Source organism: Xiphophorus couchianus, chromosome 12 (assembly GCF_001444195.1).
Source record: "Xiphophorus couchianus chromosome 12, X_couchianus-1.0, whole genome shotgun sequence".
Classification (NCBI taxonomy): Eukaryota; Metazoa; Chordata; class Actinopteri; order Cyprinodontiformes; family Poeciliidae; genus Xiphophorus; species Xiphophorus couchianus.
The window spans coordinates 22,405,479-22,430,476 of record NC_040239.1 but is presented as its reverse complement, the minus strand read 5'-3'; the positions used below and the strand labels follow the sequence as shown (position 1 = coordinate 22,430,476).

The 24,998-nt window shown below is 37.9% G+C and overlaps 1 long non-coding RNA gene across 1 annotated transcript; it reads right to left on the bottom strand.

The window, feature by feature from the left end:
• Positions 1 to 3,554: 3,554 nt before the first annotated feature.
• LOC114154934 (uncharacterized) lies at positions 3,555 to 6,769 on the bottom strand. Its single transcript, XR_003597652.1, has 2 exons — positions 6,585 to 6,769; positions 3,555 to 5,321 (listed from the first exon to the last, which is right to left on the bottom strand). It is a non-coding gene; the product is annotated as an uncharacterized LOC114154934 (long non-coding RNA).
• Positions 6,770 to 24,998: the final 18,229 nt, after the last annotated feature.

The window sequence follows — 24,998 nt, the reverse complement described above, 5'->3', positions numbered from 1 at the left end:
TTACAAAGGAAACCATATTTTCTCTCCAGACTTTTCTGACTGTCACAGCCTTTTGAACACCCTTCTCCCTGCCTCCTTGACACGACTTCTTTGAAGACTAAAATATACGGCAGAATGAATGAAAAGTTCACATCGGCTGCAGGGTTTAAAAGGGTTTAGCTCGACTTCATCTCATTGCTTTTTTTTCCCAACCAAAGATAGACAGCCTCTTTAGATTTCTATCACATCCTCCCGAATCAAAGCTGTTGCTGTGCGTGAACGTTTCTCAACAAACTCATTCACAACCTGTTTGTTTTACAGAGGAATTTAAACAGCCATAGCCATTTGCTAACATTTTTTAGCTTATTAACCCCAAATAGATAGATCAGGATTTTGAAATTGAGGTTGCATGCAGTTGATGTCTTTCCTGCAGTAAATCAGTCTCTTGGAGTCTTTATTTTGTATAAATCCGGATTAGTTGGTCCTGGAGGTTAAAGTAGCTCGTCCCAGATGGCATGAAGAGGACTTCTAACATCTTACAATAAGTCAAATTGAAAAAAAAACATTTTATCAACTCCTGCAAATGCAGTTTTATGAACTTTTAAACCGTCATCAAGTCTGCATTAGGATGGTTATTTATGCAGGAGTTTATGATTAAAGTATATACAAAGGGAGGTTGGAGGCAGTGTGGCACCAATAATCTTTCTGTTTGAAAGATGCACTAAGAACGAAACGTAAAGCAAAAGTGTTAAACTCCGGCCAGGCCGGTGTCCTGCAACATTTAGATATGTCAGAAATAGTTGCCACATCTTTTCTTTCCCATATGAAAAAAAATTAATCAAATACAAAATGTCTGCATGGAAGTTCAGGAAGAGAAAACAACAAGTACTAAACCACACTGGTTAGCAGGTAGTGCAGAATAGAGCTGAAAGCCCCTCCAGCAATCTGCTACCACTTATAGTGAAAGCAGCCTGGGGTCAATTTTGTGACCCAAAGACTTAGAAACACAGGCACTTTCAGACCCTAGAAATTGTAAAACAAATAACAGTTCCTTGGAAAAGGACTGGTGAAGGTATGATTTCAGCCTTTTAATGGCAGTCGCTCTTTTTCTCCCTCTGAACCTGAAACTCTGTCCCTGCTGGAACTTCCCCTGGAGTGTGTTCCTGTCTTCTTTCTCTCTCTCTGCAGCCTTGGCACACTGAGACAGAGATAGATGGATGGACTTGGCAAGTGCCAGGCAACCAGCCTGGTGATGTGAGAAAATCTGGTGCCAATGCAGAGATGGTGCAGATGGACATGACATGTTGCTGCTTTACGTACTTGTCTAATATTTTTTTACATTCTTTCTTTCTCTTCCTTTTCACATGTGTTTAAACAAAGACTCAGATGAGGCTTTTTTTCTGCTCATAGACTTAAAATCGACCACTAGGGTATATGTTCAAAGGACAAATCATCAACGCCTAATTAACAATTATTAACTGTTCTGCTGTGAAAGAAGACAAATTATCATAAATTACTGCCTAATTAAAATGTGATTGCTGGCTCAATAGTTATAAATCATTAATTTTTAACACCCTTATCACACGCGGACGGAACCAATTCAACAAAAGGTCTATTAGGCACAAACGAATTCAGCGCTTTCTTTTAACGCACATCACTTCTTCCTGCTCCCCTTTCCCACAACAGTCATTAGCCATAATTACTCAATGTAATGCATTGGCTTTATGCATAGATATTAAAGAACAATTAAGCTGCTACATAATTGCATTAAGTGAGGTCTTACATTGAGGCTGCCCATCTCAAACTTTGTGCAATTAGTCCTACACTGAGGTTGCTAACAAGCAAGTACTTCAAATGAATAAGGGAAATTGGTAAATAAATGCTTAAAAATTGTATAGAGGCAAAGTACAGAAGATAAAAAAATATGAAATTTAAAATGAATTAACGTCTCGTATATAAATGCAAACAAGACAATTGTTATATGACTTTCATCAAATCAGCCTTTCTTAGTGTGTTGCAATATTTTCAAAAAGGCTGCATCACTGAATTTAACCTCTTGCTTTCATGTTTTCAGTGTCTTAAATGGTGAACATTTAAGACACTTTACATAAGTTATACGCATATGTGAGCTTTTGACAAACTATCTAATGTCACAAAATGATTTGCGTAAAGAATCTTTTTTTTACCCTCCTGCTATGTTCCGGGTCAAATTGACCCATTTTAAAGTTTTTTTTTTTGCATGAAAGTTTTTCTATTTGTCTTAATAGGTGCACTCTACAAGTAAATTGAAAATGTATTCATTTTACACATTTGCAACCTTTCTACCACATTTCTACTTTTTACATAGATACTGTTCGGGTCAATTTGACCCGGCAGTCAAGTTGAAGGGTGAAAAAGATAAAAGAAATTTCCAATTCTATATGTTTCCTTGCAGCTATGAACCATATTTCACCACAAACACACAACACACACACATGGGCCTGTGCACCCCCACGAACCCACTTTCCCACTATTCTCTTTACTTCACTAGGAAACTGCGAGAAAGCAGGTGTTCATACAACTTTTGACGGGAACATTTTCTGTTCCCATGGACACACTCCACCCACACTGAGTGGACACTCAGCAGAGGTGGAGGGAAACATAAATACTCTCTGCATGACTCATTTATCTAGATTTTAATCACCAGGTCAATTTGACCCTAAACAGTATACGTGTCTCATGTTCAATTATAAAGATCAACCATTGAAAAAAAAAATCAAAATGTAATATTAAAAAATTTTCAAAAGATCAATTTCAAGGAAATTATTGTTTTCCAGCTACTTAAACACTTTCTGAAGAAGTTCCTTCCTTCGTGGATGTCTAAGTAAACCATCACGGACAACTGGATTGTTTCTTCCAAGACTTTGACAAGATATATTGTGATGCTTCAATAATGCAAAAGATCTCAAAGTGTAAAAGTCCTGAAAAGGGAGAATAATTGAGCCAGGAACACGTTCTTTCCTCCGCTACAGTCTGTATTGCCTGAGTAACTTACATAAATACAGAACAAAGATGCCACATAGCTATTAAACACAAATATGACAGCAACAAACAACAGATAAACCAACATACAGCAATAACTACATTTTTTTGTACAACTCTGTTTCCAAAACCCCAAAATGTTTGTGCTCAATAAGGCATAAATTAATTTATCAAAATATATGCAGAATTTATAATCTTGTGTGCAAAATCTATCAGCAGTTAGAATACACATTATAATGCTACATTCAGACATGGGACAGCATTGTCTGCTGAGTTACTTGCTAGTTGTGACTAAACCTTATGCACTAGTAACAACAAAGTATGTAAATGTAGTAGGGCTGAAACGATTCCTCGAGTGATTCGAGAACCTCGATTATTAAAATTCCTCGAGGAAAATTTATCTGCCTCGAAGCTTCGCGTGTTCCGGCCCGGTTATTACTTGCGCTGCTCAGCGCTCTCACTTCCCCCTGAGTTGTTGACTGAAGCTGAATAGATAAACGAAAAGCTGGAGCATAGATATTTTTCATAAGTGTATTTGTGAGCCTGTCTCTTCATTATTGAATTGAATATAATTTCAGATTTTTGTATAATTTTTATTAGGTTAACTTGGAAAGTGAGCTGCTATTGTTACGAGTTAATTTTCTAAACTACAGAAAAGTTATTGTTAGGGAAGCTCAAATGTGAAAAATTGGACTGATGTTGATATGCGATAGAAATACTGCTGTTATGTTAGATATATCAATGTTTTACTTTATTTTTTTATTCGATTAATTGTAAGAATAATCAATAGATTACTCGATTGCTAAAATATTTGTTTACAACAGCCCTAAAATGTAGCTGGTAACAAAACGTGTTCACAAGCTTTCTAGCATTTAGTGAACCAAATTATAAAAGTAAAGGTAAGTTTTATATGTAAACTCATACCTGAAAGGTGTTTAATTCAATACCTGCTACATTGAAAGGAAGAGATTCCTTGCTCTTAAATAGCTCACTAGCACTAGACTCCCCCTGCTGGTCGCATTCGGTTACTACATCTACTAAATAAAATGACATTAACATATATTTAACTCAAACTGCTGGCAAGTGCACTATGAATTTAAACAACATTCAAATCTGTAATGCATACAATATGCACATACCAGTAAGAGTAAATATACTAAACAAATTTCAATCCATCACAAAAACACCCCAAGTGTTTACAATCAGTGCTGTGTGCTATTATTGCACAAGGACAAGAACCTTTATATATTCACAATGACTAAATGTGCAGCTTGCATGTTTATTTCACACAAAGCCGTCAATTCTAACAGAAGCACAATCATCCTCTATCGTCTCTACTTGATGTTGCGTATTTGTTATCCCAAGACTCCTCTTTGTAGGATTTTTCTGTCTATTTCTGACCCCCTTCGTTACCTCCTCCTCTTTCTAACAAGCTAGCTCTGGGCCCAGTGAGGTGAGCAGAGGTGAAGTTGTGAGGAGGCAAGGTGTATTGTTTAGAACCACTTCCCACTGACATCCAGGTAAATGGGTAAGTGTGCACTCTCATCCATATTCCAGTAACCCAGGCAGAGGCATTTGGCCAGAGCACGGCTGGGGCCAGGACATGAAATATTAAAGGGATAAAGTGAAAGGTGGAGTACCCAGAGGGCCTCTGGACAGTTAAACAGCTCTTTGTGTGGATGTGTCTTTGCTGCCTGTATCCCCAGCTGGTATTCGCCTCTCTAGGAGTGGGGAATATTAGAAAACCTGCATTCTACTTCAGCCAAGGTCAGCACACTAAAAAAGGAAAAAAAAATACATGTAAGCATCAAACTGTGCTCTGTGATCAGCTCTTACCGTCCTAGAGCAGTGATGGGCCATGTTCACAGCTCACAAACAAATCAATAAATCTGTAGATTGCAAGGCTGGAGATGGGGAAGATGTGGAGAAAAAAAAAGTGAAAGATTGCGCTCTTTCTCTTTTTATTCCCTAGCTTCACTTGGCAGGATGAGACCCAGCCTGCTGTTTGACTGGTCGGGTTCCAAGTAGGGACTCAGATATATCAGATTTCAATTAACCGCAGTTCACAAGGGCCATCCACAGAGTTGACATGGTCTTCACACTCTCCATCCCCCTGTTTAGTTGCAGCCCAGGGGAGTAGTTAATGAGATGGCTCTCTATCTGGCTCTCCATCTCTTCTCTCTTTCAGAAGGAAGCCTGGCATTCTGGGCCAAGGAGGCCTGTTGACACCTGGGGCAGGTGCTTGGCCCATTTCACTGTGGCTGCAGCCTCCAAGCATGTTTGGCTTGTTGCGGCCACACAGTTTGCCCCCCTGGACTGCTCTAGGGGGGTAGATAATGAAAAGTCAGATTGCAGGTGTGCTGCTATAAACGTCTACATGTGTGCGGGTGGATGTGCGCATGAACACAGATAGAACGAGAGAACAAAATTATTTTAGCTTTAGCCTGAAGTTTTTTTAAACATTTGAAATGTTGAAACTGATAACTGAGTTATACAAACTCATATTTACCATTTGATTCACAGTCTAATCATATAAAAGTAGTATGCTGGTTCAGTGCGTGAAATGAGGATCTAATCAAGCTAGCAAGCAAATTAGGTATTCTAATTTTTATAAAGAATATTGTTCCTTTAATTTTATGAAGCCTATTTGCATTATTTTGTTATTTATTATATATTTATTTTGGACGTGATCTTTAGTATATTCAAGGACATCCATCGGGGTAAAGGGTCTTATTTGACTTGGCACATGATGCATTGCTTTTTTCTTTCTTTGAACAACTGTAATTTGAGGTTTCTTTATGAATTTTAGCTCTTTGACAGGTTTTCACAGAGAACATCTGGCTCTAGCCATTTAATCTTTTAATAGTGAAAATGTGCTTGTCTGAGTCCCCGATTATGGCCTGTAGATGTGCAGAGGTTTGTCTGTAACCAGTCCCATCAGTCTGTTTTCAAAGAACAATGTTGCTATGATTTTGACAAACCTGTTTGCTTATCGTGACATGCTTCTTGTGTGACATGTTGGTAATGAGAAACATTTTTTATAGGCTATCAGTAAAGGCTAAGCCATATGAGATTCAGGCAGCAGGGTTGCTTTGTGATACTGACAAAGCAAAATAAATAAAATAAGTTTTATTTATTTTCATGTCTTTTAATTCCCTTTTGATGCTTCTTTTCTTCGTGTGAACAATATTATTTGCTGGTGTCAATTCCACATGCCATTTCCATTCGCATTTATGACTAATTTGCACTAATTTCTTTGCGCTTGAGCGTTATTTGGATTGCAAACATATTTACTGAGCCAAACATGTTTTCCCCACTTTATCAAGTCACTATACCAGCAGGCTGCATTGGATTGCTGTGCTATGATGGACATGATTGAGCTTTTAACTGGAAGGTGAAGGATAAAGACAGGTAAATGCATTATCTAAACAGCTGGATGTGATTCTGAAACTTCTGCTTTTACATCATGTTTTGGTATATCATATAAAGAAAGAACACACTAGATTTATTTATTTTTCTTATCCAATGCTTTCTGTGGAGTAAAATTTACCCTCAGACTAAAGGGAGGGAAAATAAAGACTTACCCCAGTATTTCTATGGTATGCCAGCAACATTCATAACCAGAGTGGGCCAGAGAGTCGGGAGGATGCAACAGTGCATCTGTCACCAAGAGGGATGGTGGTGTCATCATCAACTGTGCTGTGGAATCACACGCAGTCGCTCTCAGATACACTTCTTTATGGAGGCACCTTTTACATTCTGCTGAGTAGCCCCTGGAAAAATAAAAGCTAAATCTTAGCTGTCAACATCACCCTTTTCAGCACTACAATACTGTCCACAGTCTGGGCTCCGAACACGACGGGGGAATGCTGAAATTTAGCAATGTCTGTGATGCTCCATACAGGAAAGAAGAAACAAAAAAGCCTCTTTAAATTATTGCATTTCTCTGTGCAGATGCACACGAGAAGTATATGGAGATGATAAGGTCTCGGCTTAACTGCACAGGAGTCGCCTCGGAGAAGCGAAACGCAGAAGAGTCAGTAATAAAGCAGACAAGATGCTCAGCCGGACCCAGAAGGTTTGAAGGGCAGACAAGCAGTGGAGTGAGAGTGTGGGAGAGATGGTAAAGGGAGAGAGAAAAATACCAAATTAGTCAGACAGTAATAGCAGAAAGAGATGAGTGTAATGTGAACATGCTTTTGGGGGAAGGGGAAAGTGGTTGTGACTCCAAATATAAGTTCATGCAAAACAGTGGCAGAGCTGAAAGAGAAAGAAAGAAAGAGTTGGAGGTTGATTGGTAGGGGAAGATTTGCATCTGCATTATTTATGAGGTGTGTGATACTCAAAAAAAGAAAACACAAGCCCATTTTCATATGCAAGTTTCATTGTAGGAGAATAAGATGGTGAACAGAGGCAAAATTCAAATTAACCTGATAGTGACTCTTTAATGCCACAAGCTTTCCATTTTGTGTTATGATCTGTGCAGCCAAATCAATGAAGCACGGTCATAAAAAAAAAGATGCAATATAAAATGCAACCTACATTTTCATTAAAATTTATTCTTTGACATACCAGCTCTTGCAGTTGTTTAATAAATTCACACATTATGTTTCAAAAGGAATTGATCCCTTCAAAAGTTGTGGGGTTATTAGTACTTACACAACAGTGACTGAAAATAAAATGCACAAAATTAAAATGGTGCAAACCACTGATGCTGTGAATAGCAGTGATGGAATTCTAACTGTGTCTTTAGTGTCAAAGTCAGCATTAAATGAATAGTAAATCAAACAGTAATTACACAGAACTTAAATGCAAAATTCTTACAAGTGCTAATATGATCATTTCTGATAATACTTTAGGAAGAAAAAAAGAATCACTTTATTGGAGATCATTTTGACAACTTCAGTGTGTTTTGCTTTCATTTCATTTTTTTACAATTAGATTTTACTTAGAACTTTACTTTGGGAAAGAAGCACAAGGTCTTCAGATAATAAAGGACAACTTTAAAATTAGTTCAAATATGAATTGTGATTCTAGTTCTACTAAGGGCCAACTCAAAAACTTCTGAAGTTGTTGTATAGATCTTGATGAAGTATGTAAAAAAAAAAAAAGAAAAAAAAGAAAATTCAAAAGTAAAAATTTGAAAGAGCAAAGTCACAAAGAAGGTTTGTGAATAACATACAGTCCTTGGTTTATGCTTTGGAGTATCTTGGGTTCTCTACTGCAAAATATTTAGGAAAGCAATCAGAGAGATGCACATAAGATGGTAAACTTATGGTCTGATAGTTTGAGAGTCAATAAGAGCAAATTGATCCTGATTGGGAAATCATACATCAGTGTGATTCCTGGAGATGAATTTGAAGAAATTATATATTATTATGACTACGACGAAAAGCTATTCAAGTCTGTTTTACACTAATTAGTGATTATGAGGGGGGAAAAAAACAAAAAAACATCTGAGTTCACACACAATCATAAAAAATAAATCACACCTACTTTTCCTGTCATACTATAAATTATCTGTTTCTTACCCTTTCTCCAACACAACCTGAAATGAACAAAAGCTGTTGCCTCACCTTTGATTTAACAAAAACGTGAGCAGAGTGAGAATGAGATTCTCTCTGCCTTTATTAGCAGCAGTAAGTAGCAGCCAGGTGCAGCTAATCAAATATATTTGATTAGCTGATCAACAGCAGGTGTGAGCAAACCACAGCAGCAGAAGTTTTGTTCTGGGTTTTTTTTAGGGACAAGTTCCTTGATTTTAACCAACGTCGGAAAATATTTAAAGATGACAGAATAATCTGTGTCAATTTGTTTTTGTATCAAAACGGTGGGTTTTGTAGTTTGTATTGTTTTCTAGTTACATTATGAAGATGTTTAGAGGATATTCTGTGTTAGCAGTCATTCCAGCTGTTTTTTTAAGACATACTGTATGTACTGGCTGTTATAAGAGTACATAAATGAACACACACCAGATGCTGGTCATTCTACACATTTGCCTTTTTTTTTTTTTTTTTTTTTTGCAGTTTTAGTTGTTTTCGAGGATCTGTTTGCCACAGAGCGTTTAATGTCAGAAGTGTAGCAGTTCAGGTCATTTTATAACTTTTTTGACAATAAATGTTTTGAACTAGTTTTTCACATACCTACTGTAGTTTATTATTAAGAAATGTAGTTACATGTCTTAAATTTGTAAAAAAAAAAATCTTCCTGTAAGTGGTCATTATTCTTGTAATTATTTTAGTCTGTTTGTCTATATTTGTTTGATCGAGGCTCATAATCTCTCAAATTTGGAAAGAGCTCATCCAAATCCAGATTAGAACCAGTATGGAAATGCAGTGTAATGTAAGAAACACAGAAAATAACGTGCAGCTAAACTGATTGTGATTATTTTGAGTATTTTTGAGTATTTCTATTATAATTTATCTTCATAATTAATCAAAAGTACTTCTCTACTAAATGAAAAATATGGATGACAAATCATTATTAAAATGGCAAAGTACATATGGGTACAAAATGATTTGTTTAAAGAGTCCATGTAATTGATTAAAGAAATGGTAACATGTTGATACTAAATTGGAGTATAAACTGGAAAATTCATATCATTGAAATACATTTTAAAAAAAAGTCTACCTCTCAAGACTGGATGACATTACTGTTCATACGCTACAAAAATACCTTTAATAAAGTTTTGTTCAGCAAAGTGGAGCATGCAGATTAAGTTGTATTTCTACCTGGCAAATGATTAGCATGTGTGAATTTAGCTGGACAACAGGCCTGAACAAAACACAAAGCCTTGAGACAATTTTTGAAAAAGTACTTAACGAGATTTTTTTTCCCCTCACATTTATACATAACACACATAAACATCTGCACATGTTGGTAATTTTAAAGGCCAAACATTTTCTTGAATTCATGATGTGAAACTGCTCCATTTTGTGCCGTGGCGAACATAGCTACAGCACGCTCCAGGGTGAGACTGCATTGAATTTTTGATAGTGTGGAAACTGTGAAACAAACTGTCAGAGAACTGTTAGCCATTGGATGAATGTAATTAAAAACCTGCTGCTTCCCTCAAAGTCTGGAGCTCAAAACACAAGGATTTATTTATAGGATGTGTTTGAAACCAGTATCTCTGTAGATTAATGAAATAAGATAAATTAACTGTGAGAAACATAAGAGGTTTGATTTCAAAGAGAGCCAGAAGTTACCACTTTATGAGTTTTAATTAGCTTCAGCAAACAAATGGGCATTACAGCATTTAAGTTATTTGTTAACTTCAGTGATCTTGAAGTGAAATAAAAATGTGGAATAATCATGGAATATATTGTATTTATTAGTGAGCTAGATTTGCACATACACAATCTGCATTTGCATTACGTCTCAGCCCCGGGTCATCGGTGTCCACCAGCTCTGTCTGTCAAAGAGAAGTAATTGCATCATGTCGGCGGACAAACCACTGCTAACGCAGGCAAACAGAAACTGCTGGAGGTGTTGTGTTCCTTCTCCCTGGGAGCTCAGCTCTCTGATTCTTTCTTCTCTTTTTTTCTGAAAGGTGGTGATGCGGTGTCAGACTGTCGCTTCCTCTGATCTGCAGTCACACAGCGGATTCCCAACGAGCATGTCATCGAGGGCGGGGGGGATAGGGTGGTGTGATGTGTGTATGTGTGTGGGGGGGGGGTGTTCAAATGCTCTGCTCGTTACTCTAAACACTGCCTAATTAATAATGTATCAGAGAGGACGCGGTGAGACACAGCAGGGCCCCTCTGCTTGTCACAAACGCTGACACACACACACACACACACACACACGCTTGCATTTAAGTAGAGGTTGATCAATCCCCCCTTCTTCTACAGGGGCCTCCTTCCAAATCTCCTCCAGGTATTCGGATGCTGAAGCAGCAGGACCAAACAGGTACCTGCCTCTCAAGACATGACGGTAGATTGCTGGTGAATCCTACTTCCTGCTGAATCCTAATGGGTTCATGCTGGCTACACACTTTAATGGTGGAATATGTAACTGGTAGGTGACGTGGATTACTTCCTTCACTAGCAAACATGGAGAAATGTTTGCACTTGCTGTCATATTTAGTTTGAATTATTCATGATCCCAGACAGGTAAGGACATTTGACACTGATGATGTTGAAGTAAAGGTCTAATCTCTACAGCTTCTGCCACATTAAACTCTTTGTTTTTCGGAAATCAACAGCATAAAGTATCTTGCAAAAGTATTCATATCCAATAAACAGATTTTATCACAATATATATATCACATATAGATGTGACGGGATAGACCAGAACAACATAATACAAAGCTGAGATGTAGTTTGCATTTCTTCCTCATGAGTCAAATTTTTTTTTTATTCCACGAGAACGCTGCAAGTAGTTCCACCCATCTTCCTTTCAGCTCTGATCACACTCCCTCTTCAAACTAGATAATTACCTTAGAATTATACTGCCACCACCATGCATCACAGGGGTTTTTTTGTCATAATCATAGTGTCACATGGAGGGCAAAAAGTTCAGTTTTGCACCAAATCTGACCTTACACATGTTTGCTGTGTTCCCTACATGGCTTCTAAAAGTGAATGTTTAGTTTTGTGTTGCTACTGCTGTTTTCTTTTTGCCGTTCTTCCATAAATACCAGATTCGTGGAATGAATGGCCAGAGGTGGTGTCAATAGATTTTTTCTCCTGAAATGTAAATGGCCTCAGCAACTCCAGAGTAAGCATAAGTCTTTTCGTTGCTTGTCTAATTTCTCTTCTCATTCCCCTGCTTCTTAGCTTAAGGGGAAGGCCGGATTTCAGTAGGTTTGCCATGTACCATACTCTTTCCACTCTCAGATGATGACATTCAAAGCTTGAGACATTGTTTTACAAACTAACATCTCGGTAATTTAATCTTTCTCCTGTTTGCTGTGCTCTTTGGTCTTCATGATTTGTTTGTTCACTGATGTTCGGTAGGACGCCTCGGAGGCCCTCATGGAATACGGATCAACCAAGACACTTGGTTGGTATGGATTTTATTCAGGGTATCAAAGTATAAAGGAAACTGAATAAAAATACATGCCACACTTTGGAAACTAAGGAGCGTTTTTCCTCCACACCGATTTTCCGTCCACTTTACAATATTGCACTGCTTTGTGTTCCAATTCAGTTTCCAATTCCAACACATGTTGTGCCAAGGCTCTTTCCAAAAACAAAAAGACAGAAAGAAAGTATAATAAAATACATATTTTGGGGGGGGGGGTTTAATGGAACAAAACGTGGAACAGTGCCAGGCGCATGATTACTTTTGGATGGCATGGAACGCCTATCATTTTAATTTTCATGTTTTTTTTTTATTTTAGCATCAAAGCTTTCGTCTATACATCTGTCACTGGGTGAAATGGTTTGAGATGATTTTGATTTTCACACAGGTGATTTATGTGCCGTCTCTTTAAATAAATATGTTAGAAATTGTTCCAAGGGAGTCATTAGACTATCCAACCGGTGCTGCACAACTTTAATCTATTCATAGATTATCATGATGCTTCTGTTGTATTTTTTACATATGTTCTGAGGCTGACATTCACATCCTCTTTTGGCCTTTTTTTTCCTTTCTCTTTCTTCCGAACATTTGATTTGTTTCCTTCTTTGTTTGTGTTTGTCATACGTAGAGATGTAAATTTAGCCACCCCATGGGAGAGCATCCTCACTTGTGACACAAAAAAAAAAACTGCAGGAGAAAAAAAAAAAAAAAACACGAAAATCTGAATAACATAAGCCACAAAAAAGTGAGAGGGGTGGGATGAAAAAGTAAAGGAAGGATTGCGGTTTGAGAGATGTGGGGGCACAGAACAAGAGAGGGAGGTTTGAGATGTGCAGGACTGTGTAAACAGTCGACGCGGGGGCTGGAAAAATTAACGCTGCATAAATTGTACGAAATATGTCCTATTTTCTTTCTTTTTTCCTCTGCACTCTCTTTTAAAAGGGTTCAGGATGCAGTGCTGTCAGATGAACGGCAGACAGGCATTTTCCGACTTTGTTTGATCCTGGCTCCTTTTTATCCTTTTTTTTTTTTTTTTTTTTTTTAACTTCCCCGTGACAGAGGGGAGGCAGAAAGCGGGGTGCAGCGTGCAGGCGTGTGTGCGTGTGTGTGAGGCGTTGGCGGAGAACGAGGGGAAACAGGAGAGATGAGCCGACAGGAGACACATGTAGACAGACGTTCACAGTTATCACACCCTCATTGACACTGCCTTTTTAGTTCCTACAACCAGCAGATCTCACTGGGAGAGCGGCAGGGATTTTGTGTCTGATAACTGTGTCAGCACCTCAGCACACCAGATCTGAACACACTGACACAGTGATTTTATGGACAGGGACTAACATCACACTCATGCTTTTTGCACACAACAGCTGGACCAAGAGAAGGATGGGGGAAAAAATAAAGATAAAAAGCGATCAGGTCAGAGACAACTAGTCTTTCAAACAATTTATTTATTTATTTATTTATTATTATTATTTTTGACAAATGTAAAATGGGATCCGTGGAAAAGCAATCTTAGACAATCAGATAGCTGGAAATTGTGTGAAGCTGTAAAAACAGTTTTAGTTGGTCAGGTTTCTTGTTTCCTTCAACACTTTTCTGTGTTTCGGTGAGGTTGGGAGCCAACGTCAATATGGAGCAAGAAGGAGACGTTCATGTCAAGGAGATTTCATCTGATTCTGTACAATTTATGAAAATGTTCACATTGCGTAAATATTTTTTTTTCCAAAGTTCTCTTGAGCAAAATGTAAACTTAGTTAAAATTAGTGTAATTATTTAAAAACCTAACCAAACAACTGGCCAAAAAAGATTCATTGTTACTTCCTTCTTTTGTCTGAGTAAATGCAACATCTAAGCTCTTTTTTTGTACAATAAGTGATCAAAATGACCAAGTAGATGAGTTTCGTTAGATCTAGGTGTTCAAATGTCACGCCAGTCAAGACAAAAAATTATGTTATGTGGAGGCTAGACACACTACACAAGAGAGAAATTTAGATATTGAAGTCTGTCACTTCAGCCTGTCTCCACTCAAGTGGGAAACCCCTGCAAGAAGGCCAAAGTTTTACATCTGGACATAGAACAATATAACAATGCCATCATAGTCTCAGGTAGGTGTATCTTTGCAGGTTTTGTGCACAGAAAAAGTTGCCCAAACATTTACATACAATGGCATCTCTGTTTATATTTGGAAAACTGAATGCAAATCTGCAAACTATTGCTAGGATGGTGGCTAAGGAGGTAGGAGTTCATCCTGTTGCTGGTGGGTTGCTGGTTCAATCCCCTTCTTTGTCAGTCTCAGTCATTGTTACCTGGGGCAAGAGACTGCCCACTAGTGGTGGTGCCATTTTAAGACGGCCTTGCCAGCTCTGGTAACATTGTAGCTTACCACCATCAGTTTGGGACTGATTCTGGTGTGAACCACTCTGTGGTCCTCTGGACTAGATAAGATGCTACACAAGCATTTCTTATGACTATGTCTGACCTTCTGCAAACAAAACAGTCAACTCAAATCCCCCCCAAAAATAAGTGAACCTCCAAACCAGGCACGACAAAACCTACTGTGTTGTTTGCCTTTATGTGTTAGTTGTTTTCTCATCTTGGTCATGTTTATACTGTTGTTGTTCACAAAGTTATTGAGTTTAAACATCTGGAAGGAAAGAAAAAAAGATATAAAAACTAATGGAGGGCAATTTTCCATCTTCTGGAAGTCAGAGGGAGGTTTAATTTCCACCTTTATGGATGAAACTGATTTATTTTTAAGACCGTTCTGTCTAAAACAATAATCCTAACTTTTCCTTTCATGCTGCTGCTATCAGCATTATCCTTTTTGTCAAACTACATCTGCCTCTGTTTGCATCTCCTGCAAATGAATTCGAAACAGAGTTCAGGAAAAAAAAAAACAGGCCATCTCTCAGTGCTCTCTCCCGTTCCCTCTCTGGATCACAACAACACAATTTCCATTTATAATTTCAATTGTTAATTTGCATAAGAAAAATTAGTTGGATGACATGCGTGATGTTTTTTTCCACCCCCCCTTTTCTTTTCTGCTTAATTTTCCCACTAATTATAAGCAGCAATGGCACATTATTTACATAAATAATTGTTGTTCCTTCTGTTCGCTCGTATTTTCCTCCTTTCTTTCTCTGTCAGAGTTGTTTTGGCATTTGTCGTCCGCAGGGGCAATTCTCCTCTGAGAACATTTTCACATATCTCCCGACTGAAATGTCTTGGATCCTCAGTGTTTTGTGTTTGTTGTGGTGTTTTGCTGTCCTTTGTTCAATAAATAGACTCATCCTACATTCTCCCTTCGCCTCCAAACTTCTAAACTCTCATAAATAAATATGTCAGTAAACACTTTCCTACTGTTTTTCCTTCAAGATAGAAGAGTTTTCCACTTCTGACTTTCCAGGGAAGTTTGCAGTCCACAGGAACAAACTTGCCCACTGCCTGGGGCTTTGTTTTATCATCACCCTTTTTTTTTGGCGACGCCACATTTTGATCTTCGGGATCAAATATGATTAGTATTTTACTTATTTTGAGCTTGTTGATAAAGTCTAACGTGCACCGTGGCTAAAGCTGTAAATTACCCTCTGCTGCTCAGGGACCTTTTATAGTACAAACAAAATATTAATGAATCAAACAATCAGGAGCATAATGCCGGTCACATTTCACGGTTTATGCAGAGCACATTGCCACATATCAAACCTGGTAATTTGTACTCACGGAAAATGGCTCTCAGTAGCTCAATAAAACATTTGTACATTCACTTTATAGAAGCTCATAATTAATCATGTTATAACAGCCAAAGTTCCTATGAGGCCAATTTACTATGTCAAGTGTAAAACGCAATTTACAAAATAAATGAAAGACTTACTGTGCATTGCTTGGGATGCTTGTACTAACTCTTTAGTAATGCATTTTACATGAACTTCTTCCTCTAAAAACCTGGCAAGAACAAATTAATTTGTGTGTTTTGAAAATGAATATTTTTTTTAACTAGAAAATAATGTATATTAAATAACCTTTTTGCTGTCTTATTAAAGTAGATTTATTCATTCTAAAAGAAAAAAAAGCAATACATGGAAGTTTAGTGACAATGACAAGTAGTGGTTTTGGCCACAAAATTAATGTTTATTTTGAAACTACCATAGATGTACATACCATGTTATTATTTATGTATTTAAACTTTATTTTAACAATTATAATGAGTCAGTTTGTTATGAAACGCATTGATAGGGAAAACTATAATTCAAATATTTCTGCAGTCTAATTGAAAAAGTTTTAAAAGTCCAAATGTGCCTGATGACAAATAAATCTTCCATTCTTACTAAAACTGCTAACATATTTTCACCATTTAAGGCACGTAAACATTAAAGGCTGGTACTCACAAGTCAAAGTTGTGCACTTATAGTGTCAGCCAGTGCTGCTGTGTTTCGCCACCACAACCCATCAAAAGTGCAAAAATAAGCCCACTCCAACATGTTTACCACATTTTCTATCTGTGGCAGCCATGTTGGATCTGACCTCAGCTTTGTTTGGGGACCTAAAGACTTTTCAAGTTACGATTCGGTCTTCAAGGGCGTTCTGTTTAATTTTTCTGACTCAGAACTCAGAAATTCTGACATCTAAATACAAACTGAGCTTGAAACTTGTTATTGGGTTGAGGTTTCTGGAGAGAGAAAGATATTTAAAAACAAAGAAATAAGCATAATCTGACATTTACCTGTTAATGACAGAATAATTGTTTACCCCTAACAAGACATTATGGGGGGGGACCACAGGAATGATTGAATGCTGTGAGATGCCCTAACCTCTTCATAATTCTCTCTTTGTTATGTTCCACATTTACATTGTTAACAAAACAACAACTATTCACTACATATTAAAACATTTCTAAAGCAAGAACAATTATTTGACAATAAAAGTGTTTTTTTTCTTCTCCGTGTAATCGCACAAGCCGTAACTTTGGCTCTCTTTCAGCAGACTCAAACTGATTGTTTATCTAAGGGTCCAGTTTGCTCCCAGTGACAAGGGGATAGAGAAGTCGCCAGGAACCAGCGACAGGAACTGCATGTGGGGCGCACATGTTTAATTGAGGGAAGGAAAATGTGCATCAGTAGTATTGAGAGGAGCAGAGGGTGATCTTCAGAGGCCAATTAATTTGGAATACAAAGTAGTGGTGCAATCTGCTCAGGTTTCTGTCTGGGTGCAGGGCTAACTCACACCAGCCCTCGTCTCGAAGGCATCTGAGATCAAATTAATTTCAGCATTTCCACCACCACCACCCCCTACAACACCACCACTGTCTCTACATATATTTTTAGTCCGTAAAGTCTAAGCTATTATCTTGCCGAAAATTATTCACTTTCTTTTTTCTTTTTTTTTTACCCTTAGTGGAGAAGCTCACCGAGTTGTGTTTGTCAACAAGGACAAAAATAGCACATCTTCTCTGCCTGCTTCTTCCTGTGTGTCCAGAAGAGAGCGAAGCAATAAAACGGCTAAAACTATTTCTGGAATTGGTCAACCAACTTCCTGTAGAGACGCACAATGGGAACCACGACCCTTTTCTTTGTGCTCAACATCTCAATATAGTGGTACCCAGTGCTCTAAAAAGATTCCTTAGCATCCGTGCTTGACGTCTTACAGGTCTCTAAATTTATACATGTGGATACGTTTCTATAGCAGTAGCAACACCGGCTTTATTGTGTACTCAGACTCCTGATAAATGTAGTGCATTTTCTAGGATAAAAGTCTGGAAAGAAATGAAACTAAAAAGAAAATCATGATATATGCCCACGCTGACGGAGGCCTGAGTAAGAGGCAGAGATAAGGAAGGCTTGCAAAGGAGGGAAACCTAATTGTGCAGGGGAGAGCGGGTAAGAGAATGTGGGTCCTCTGTGAGATGGTTAATTTATAAGAGCGGTAGTGGAGGTACCATGACAGGCCGGGTAATGCTAAGGAATAGTTTGAAAGATTCCTTTGTCTCTCGGGTTAGGAATCCATCCACGTCACTCAGTTCCCATTTCTATCTTTTTCTCCCTCTGGCTTTTTCTGTTTCCATCACACAGTGGAGATACTCGCCTCTCTTCCTCTTACAAAAGTAATCAGTCTTAATCACGGCACAAATGCAATAGTTTTCCTGACTTACATGGAAGCAGTGCCTTTAGCTTGGATCAAGCTGTTTTTTACAGGAAGCGATGCTGCAAAAAAGAAAAAAAAAAAGTATAGCCAGGCTTACCTTTTTGTACATTTTTACATATGATTCAACTAGAGTTTATGACTTTGTTTTCCACTTAACTTGGTTTTTCATTCATAGAGAATTAGGCAGCCAGTCCTCTGTTTCCTGCAGAAGTCACCCCTGCTCTCTCCCGCCCCTCTCTCTTTCTCCAAGCCCTCTCTCTCAGTCTGTACCTCATTGCCAATGCAGGGAGCATAGCGGCAGCCATAGACTCGCACGTGGAAACACCCGGCAGACAAGAAAAATGACGGCCAGCGCAATCTCATTTTCTGAAGGGCTGCAAGTCAGGCAGGAAATGGCTATTATTCCATCGACACTGTCGGTATTAAGTTATTTCCTTCTCTAAATACGAGAATGTTCATGAATATCTATTGAGTTCCAGGTGCAAGCGCAAGAGGTTTTGTCGCCACACACTTGGATGATTGCAGCCCTATATTCTGCCTGCTGCACCCTCACTTCTGAGATTGAAGTGAAAGACAATGCTAGTGGAAATTGGCTAATAAATCCAGAAGAGGCAAAGGGCTGTTTGAGCGATACCACCAGCTCATGCAGAATAAAACCTCCTGTCCTAGCTCAGCCTCATGCTTTCCAAAAAGGGGGTGATCTCGCCTGGAGGGCCAACTCTTCCTCACTTTCCACAGCCGGAGGCCTTAAAGGGAGAAATCTAAGTGAGGTTCTGTTAAAGGTTTATATGCAGGTAAAATCTAATCTGCTGTCGATGACTCTCATGGTGTCTTCATTTAAGTTTAGTTGGTCCTTGACACTTTTGCCAACTTGACAGAAGAGTGGCTGTCTGAAAAGAAGCAGAAAGTAACTTAGCTCCATGGTTATACTTGCAAGCAATTGTAGATGCTGTAGAAGAAGAATAACGTCGTCTTACTGTGAAGAGTTAAGACTTATAGACATCAGTCTTTCCTCATGTATGATTATGTTTGGTTGTTCAAAATGAACTCTCTTCTGTGTTTTTTTTTTTTTTTTTGTAACCACAACAATTATCCTAGATGTCACAATTTTTACGTAGTCTTAAAAAAAATAAAATAAAATAAAATAAAAAACTTAAAAACACCCACCATTCTCATCATTGGTCCTAAATCACCTTGATCAACACCTAAAATTTGCACACTTGGTCTTTAACTTTGGAGGCATGGATTTCTTCTTCATCTTGTAATAAGGCAGAGAAACTTGGTAGATGGCTAAAACCTATGGACCAAACATTGCATTACAAAGTTTATTTGTAATATGACTATAGTCAGAACCTGGAGTTGAAAAAACTTCACTTAAAATGGAAAACATTAAATTTTACTTGGTTAAGATATTTAGCAATCAACTATAATCAGTTAAGTTAGTAAGTAGAAATATTTTTTGTCATTACCAAGACTCTAAAATTAAATCATAATAGTTTTTTGTTTTTTTTTAAGTCTCAACTTTCCCTCAGATCTGTATTTTCATGTCAGGTTCTTCATAAGTCTTAGATAATGCTAGAAAAATTATCAATTAGCTAATTAGCCACGAGCAGTATGCATTTTTTTTTTTACATACAAAAACGGAAACACAAAAGATGAATCTGAATACTTGGCAAGAGCGCACGAAGGGGCTAAAGCTAATCGCTAATTTGAAAGTAGTCCAGGTTTCATACAGGAAGATCACTGGTGAAGCACCCTTCAACCTCTGTTTAGCATGTAAAAGATAATCCTTGCTGTCTGTTTAAAAAAAACACATAAATACTACAAGAGTAAAGCTTGGTAAAACAGCATTTGCATAAACTGATGTGGAAATTGGAGTTGGTTAATAATAATCAACATCCATTCTTAGTTTCCCCATCAGCCATTTGCGTCTGCTGGTATATGTGTGACTATGCTTGGGCATAGTCTGCAGCATCAGTATTTCAAAGGAATTACACGACCACTTTCTTGAGCTCTTTGTCTTTCATGCATCAGAACATTGTACTCCCTGCAACATGTGCAGAAACATGAAAGTCAGAGCAGAAAAAATTAAGAAAAAAAAGCAAAAGCGATGCAAGAGACTGTAAAGGTTGGAGGATGACGATCTGCAGCCTGTTACAGGCTGAAGTGACCCGTTACCTCCCACTCTGTGGCGAGACAGAAGGCAGACAGCAGAGAAGAAGAGAGACCTGGTGCTCTGCTTACATCTGTCCAGTCAGAAGCAACACGCGCTGAAGAGGATACGGGCAAAGAATGGATTGAAGCTGGTGGAGCGTAAATTAAAGTATTGATTTCAGGGTCACAGTCATAGAATGAGGTTTAGAAATAAATTGAAATAAACATATCAATACATCAAGTGTATTGTACCACAAGTACACAAATACACTTCCTCGAATACATTATGAACCATGTTTAGACTAATTGATCGTCGATTAATGGCATCTATCAGTGCTGGGATAAAAAAAAACTCTTCCACATTTTCTTACGTCAAAACCGCAAACGTCAAAGCGTTTTACTATCACTTCCTGTGAACTTTTGTGAAGTTGGTAAAACGTGATGTGTGGTTGGACTCTAGAAAACATACAACTTCTGGAGGCAAATGGTTATCCTGGATTTTATTTAGTGAAAGGGAAAACAAATGTTCACTACATTTCCTAACATTTTGAAAACTGCATCTGCTTTATTGTGAACCATCTGCTTTGTGTTGGCCTGTCAGACAAAGTAACAATAAAATACATTGAAGATTTTTGGTTGTAATGTGTAAAAAAAAGTATGAAAAGGTTGAAGCAGTATCAATGCTCTTGCAGGTTACTGAATGTAAGAATTGCATGTAAATGTTATGGTGATTGCAGCGAATCACACAACTGAATGCAAGGTTTGAATTGTGATCACAGAGATATTAAACATTGTCTTTTGGAAGCATGTGCCTGGTAATTTTCATAATTTCGGGCTTGCTAACTGTAATAAGGTTTCTTTTCGCCTACACTGCATCTAAAATTATACAGGCAGGTCATCAACGGTAATTTGTCATTCATTATGAGCTCTTTTTCAGAAGTAATTTTACTGCACAAATTTGAGAACGAGAGACTATGATAAACAGCGTGAGCAGCTAATCGGAGTCAGTATTTCAAACATGAAAATTCATCTCATCTGCATAATAAAAGAATAAAGAGCACACCATAAAGTGAACACTCAGGAAAGGTTAAAGTACTTCCAATTTATGGGTCAGAGGGAGACGCTTTAGTGGGAAGAGGGAGTGAAATTACTCGGCTGGGAGACCAACAGAATCTCAGTGTAAAGACATGGCAGCCAATTAAGAGAAAGGTCAAACTATAAAAGAGGAAGCGGCAACAGGGAGGCTTTGCACACAGCCTCTCTTACTTTTCAACTATCCCTGCACAATATATCTTCTGCTCACAGTGCATTGTTTATAATGACAGCATGCTTTATGGATACAGTTGCAACCCCATTAAAAAGTCTGTAGCTGTGTTTGAAATTAAGCTCTTCAGAAAACTTGTTCTTGTCAAAAATTTGATTGATTGATTGATTGATTGATTGAAGATACTTACTAGATTTTATTGATAATAAAAGATAATAACAGGTCATGCCACAATACTGTCAGTATAGCACCAACAACCATCATCTCTTTTAAATTCTTATAACATTAAGTTTCTTTTCTGTTTTCTTCGACACAGGTCATATGGGGATATGTGGAAGATGAATACATGCTATGCGGGATGTTCCGAATAATCCAAGATGACATTTTCTAATTTAGAAAAGAAACACTAAAATAATAAAAAAAAATTGTCTCATATGAAGCTTAACAGATGAAGTCCTCGTGTATTTAAAGTTATATTTTTCCAAAAGTCCTTGCCTTGAAGCAAGGACTTAAAAATATGTCAATCTTTGCTTGACCCATCACAATCACTGTTTAGACATTCTTTTAAAAGCAACATTCTAGTCTTAATCATGTTATTCTGGAAATATTCATAATTGGGCTACAGTACAGAGCAAGGAGCTGTAGTTGTACAATCAAGCTTCCCTGTGAGCAAATCTTTGTTTTAAATATGATCAAACAAAATCTAACCATGCCTAAAATCAAAAAGTGAACATCTTTTCGAGATGTTTTTAACATTTCCTGATTGTCAGCTAAATTTAGAGTTATTTTATTAAAGAATGTTGACATCCAAACAAGAAAAAGCAGAATGAGTCAGGCAAAAATTCATGACTTCTAAATTATTAACACATCATCTTTACAAAGTGAAATAAATATTGAAATGCTTCAATGTGCTGAAATTATTCATTAATTTATAAATCTATGCCAGTCAATCTTTTGTCCTTATGGCAGAAGCTTTAGTCAGAACAGCATGCCAAACAATTGAGATTTTTACTTGTATGAAAAATAACTGAGTCTGGTTATCTGCACAGCCTATCGAATGTTTAACAACACTTTAGTTTAAAACTTACGACTGGAAATAGTTATCTCTTACTAATGTCAAACTTGTGTACGTCGGGGAAAACACAGAGTACTCAATTTTCATCGCACAACCTCAACTCAAAAATAAACTTGAGGAAAGGAAAATTCTGGGGAGGAAAAAAAAAAGCTTCACCTAATTCATGATTATTCATTTAAGTCTTCCTTTATGCAGCCTTCAATGCAGTGAAACATTGACACCTTGCCCTGTCCTCACTTTCCACCTGCCTCTGAGCAGCTGGCCAGGCTCATGGGCATGAAAGTGTGGTAAGAGAAATGACATGTGTAATGGGAAGTGGCATAACAATTAGGGGGCTTATGAGATGCTGGTGTGCTTGTTGTGCTGTGGCAGTCGGTTATAAGCCCATATGACTCTGCAGGTCCTTAACGTACAAATATAAACTCGCGACAGTCAGAATTTAGGATGTTTTATCTACACCTTTGAGGCAAAACTCTTTAACATCCGTGAAAACTCGCAGTCTTTTGATGTTAGTGGATTGATGTCAGTTACTGTCAGACTTGCCACAAAAAAGACAAGACAATGATGAATTAGATGGACGTACAGACGGTGGCAGGAGGGAAGGGACTCAACGGGGTTGTTAAGGTAAGAAAAGGTAGGGCAGAAAGATCTGAGTTTCTCTTTTCAGAGTGTAGCGCCACTCTGCGGCTCTTTGACCTCTGCAAACTTCTTTCTTTTCCCTACTTCAAATATCCTGAGAGGTGACAGCACCCTGTCACCTCTCTGCTCTCTCCCCAAGGAGCATCTTTGCTTCATCTCTAAACCAATCATAGCTGACGGTAGAGCAAGGTGCGCCCACCTGTCTGGTTCTTCTGTCTGTTTACTCCACCTCCATTTTAATAACAGCCTTTGCTGCTGACATCATTGGAAACAATGTTTTGTTTTGGGGTTTTTTTGGCATAGTTGTGACAAGTCAAGTGTTACAAAGAAGGTCCCAGATTTGTTTTGCTCTGCATTTGGAACTTTACTTGTAACAGTCTTTTGCAGTTTCAGTCAGAAACTTTAAAAAGGTCTTCGCTCACAGCCAAAAACTTCCTTCCATCCATCCATCGTCTATCCCCGCTTAACCTTGTACCAAGAAGCACATACTTTTTGGCCTATATCTAAATAGTTTTGCATATGAGTTCCAAAGATGGAAGTTTGCACTAAAGGATTCATTAAGTTCTCTATGGGTTGAACTCAAACAGTAAACCGCTAATTTTAATTACATTTGAACCTTTTAAACAAGATTTTTTACTCAGCTTGTGTTACTGATGGGATATTCTTAATCTTTAGCTATTCCTCTGTACTGTTCCGTTTCCTCAGTACCATCTTATATTTTGTACAACGTTTTGGGTCAGTTATTAAATTTCTCCACCTCCATATGTATGTCCTTACACAGCTGTCAGGTTTGAGTTATCGCCTCCCCAGATTTTAAGCACTCCTTTATTCAGCCAGTTCCTTGTCAGATCCTCCTGTTCCTTATCCCAACTTTTAGCCCATCTTCTCAGTTGCTAAACCTGTTGCTCCTGTTATGCTCTTCAGTTTGTGCTCTCTACTTTGCAGCTTTACTGCAGACATTTTTGCAGTAAAGCTGCAAAGTGTAACCTAAAGAAAATGACACTTCTACAAACTTCTATTTCATTCTGACTAATGTACATTGGAGTTTTTCCTATTGATCATATTCTATTTCATTGATTTTGATGCTAATACATTTTATTTATGTGGAGGTTATACAGTTGAGACTTGAGACTGGTCCTTGGAAGCTTTCAAGCTTCTCCACACTCTAAAATGAGTGATATTCATAGGTAGACACATTTCAAACTTGCACACAGAAAAACCAGATGGTGGGCAGCAGACATCAAGAAGAGAAGCTCTCTTTTGTGGATGTAATATGCAAGACAAACATCCAGCTTAGCATTTTTTAGCACACGTTGGCACACTTTGGGCAGTGTACGAACGTCAACAGTTTAGCCAGAAGATGAAATTGATGTCAGGCGAGGATAAAAATGAACTGACCTTAAGAGAGGGAGGATAGACGGCACAAAGCTTTCTTGCCTCATCTACATTTAGAAGCTCGTCTGGGGGACTGCCTAAATCAACCCGTTACCCTTAATTATCTCCAAGGAAAACTGTGATCCACCCCAACCTTTTAATATAAATCCCGCAAGCTGACATCTGACTAAACAAATAGACCACACGGTCACTCTCTTCAGTGCTTTATTTTTTTTTCATATATTAATGTTGGCCAGGAGCCTTGTTCAAAATAAATCCATAGCAGCCTGAGCTGACCTGGTGCAATACTTTAGAAAATTAGTTTGG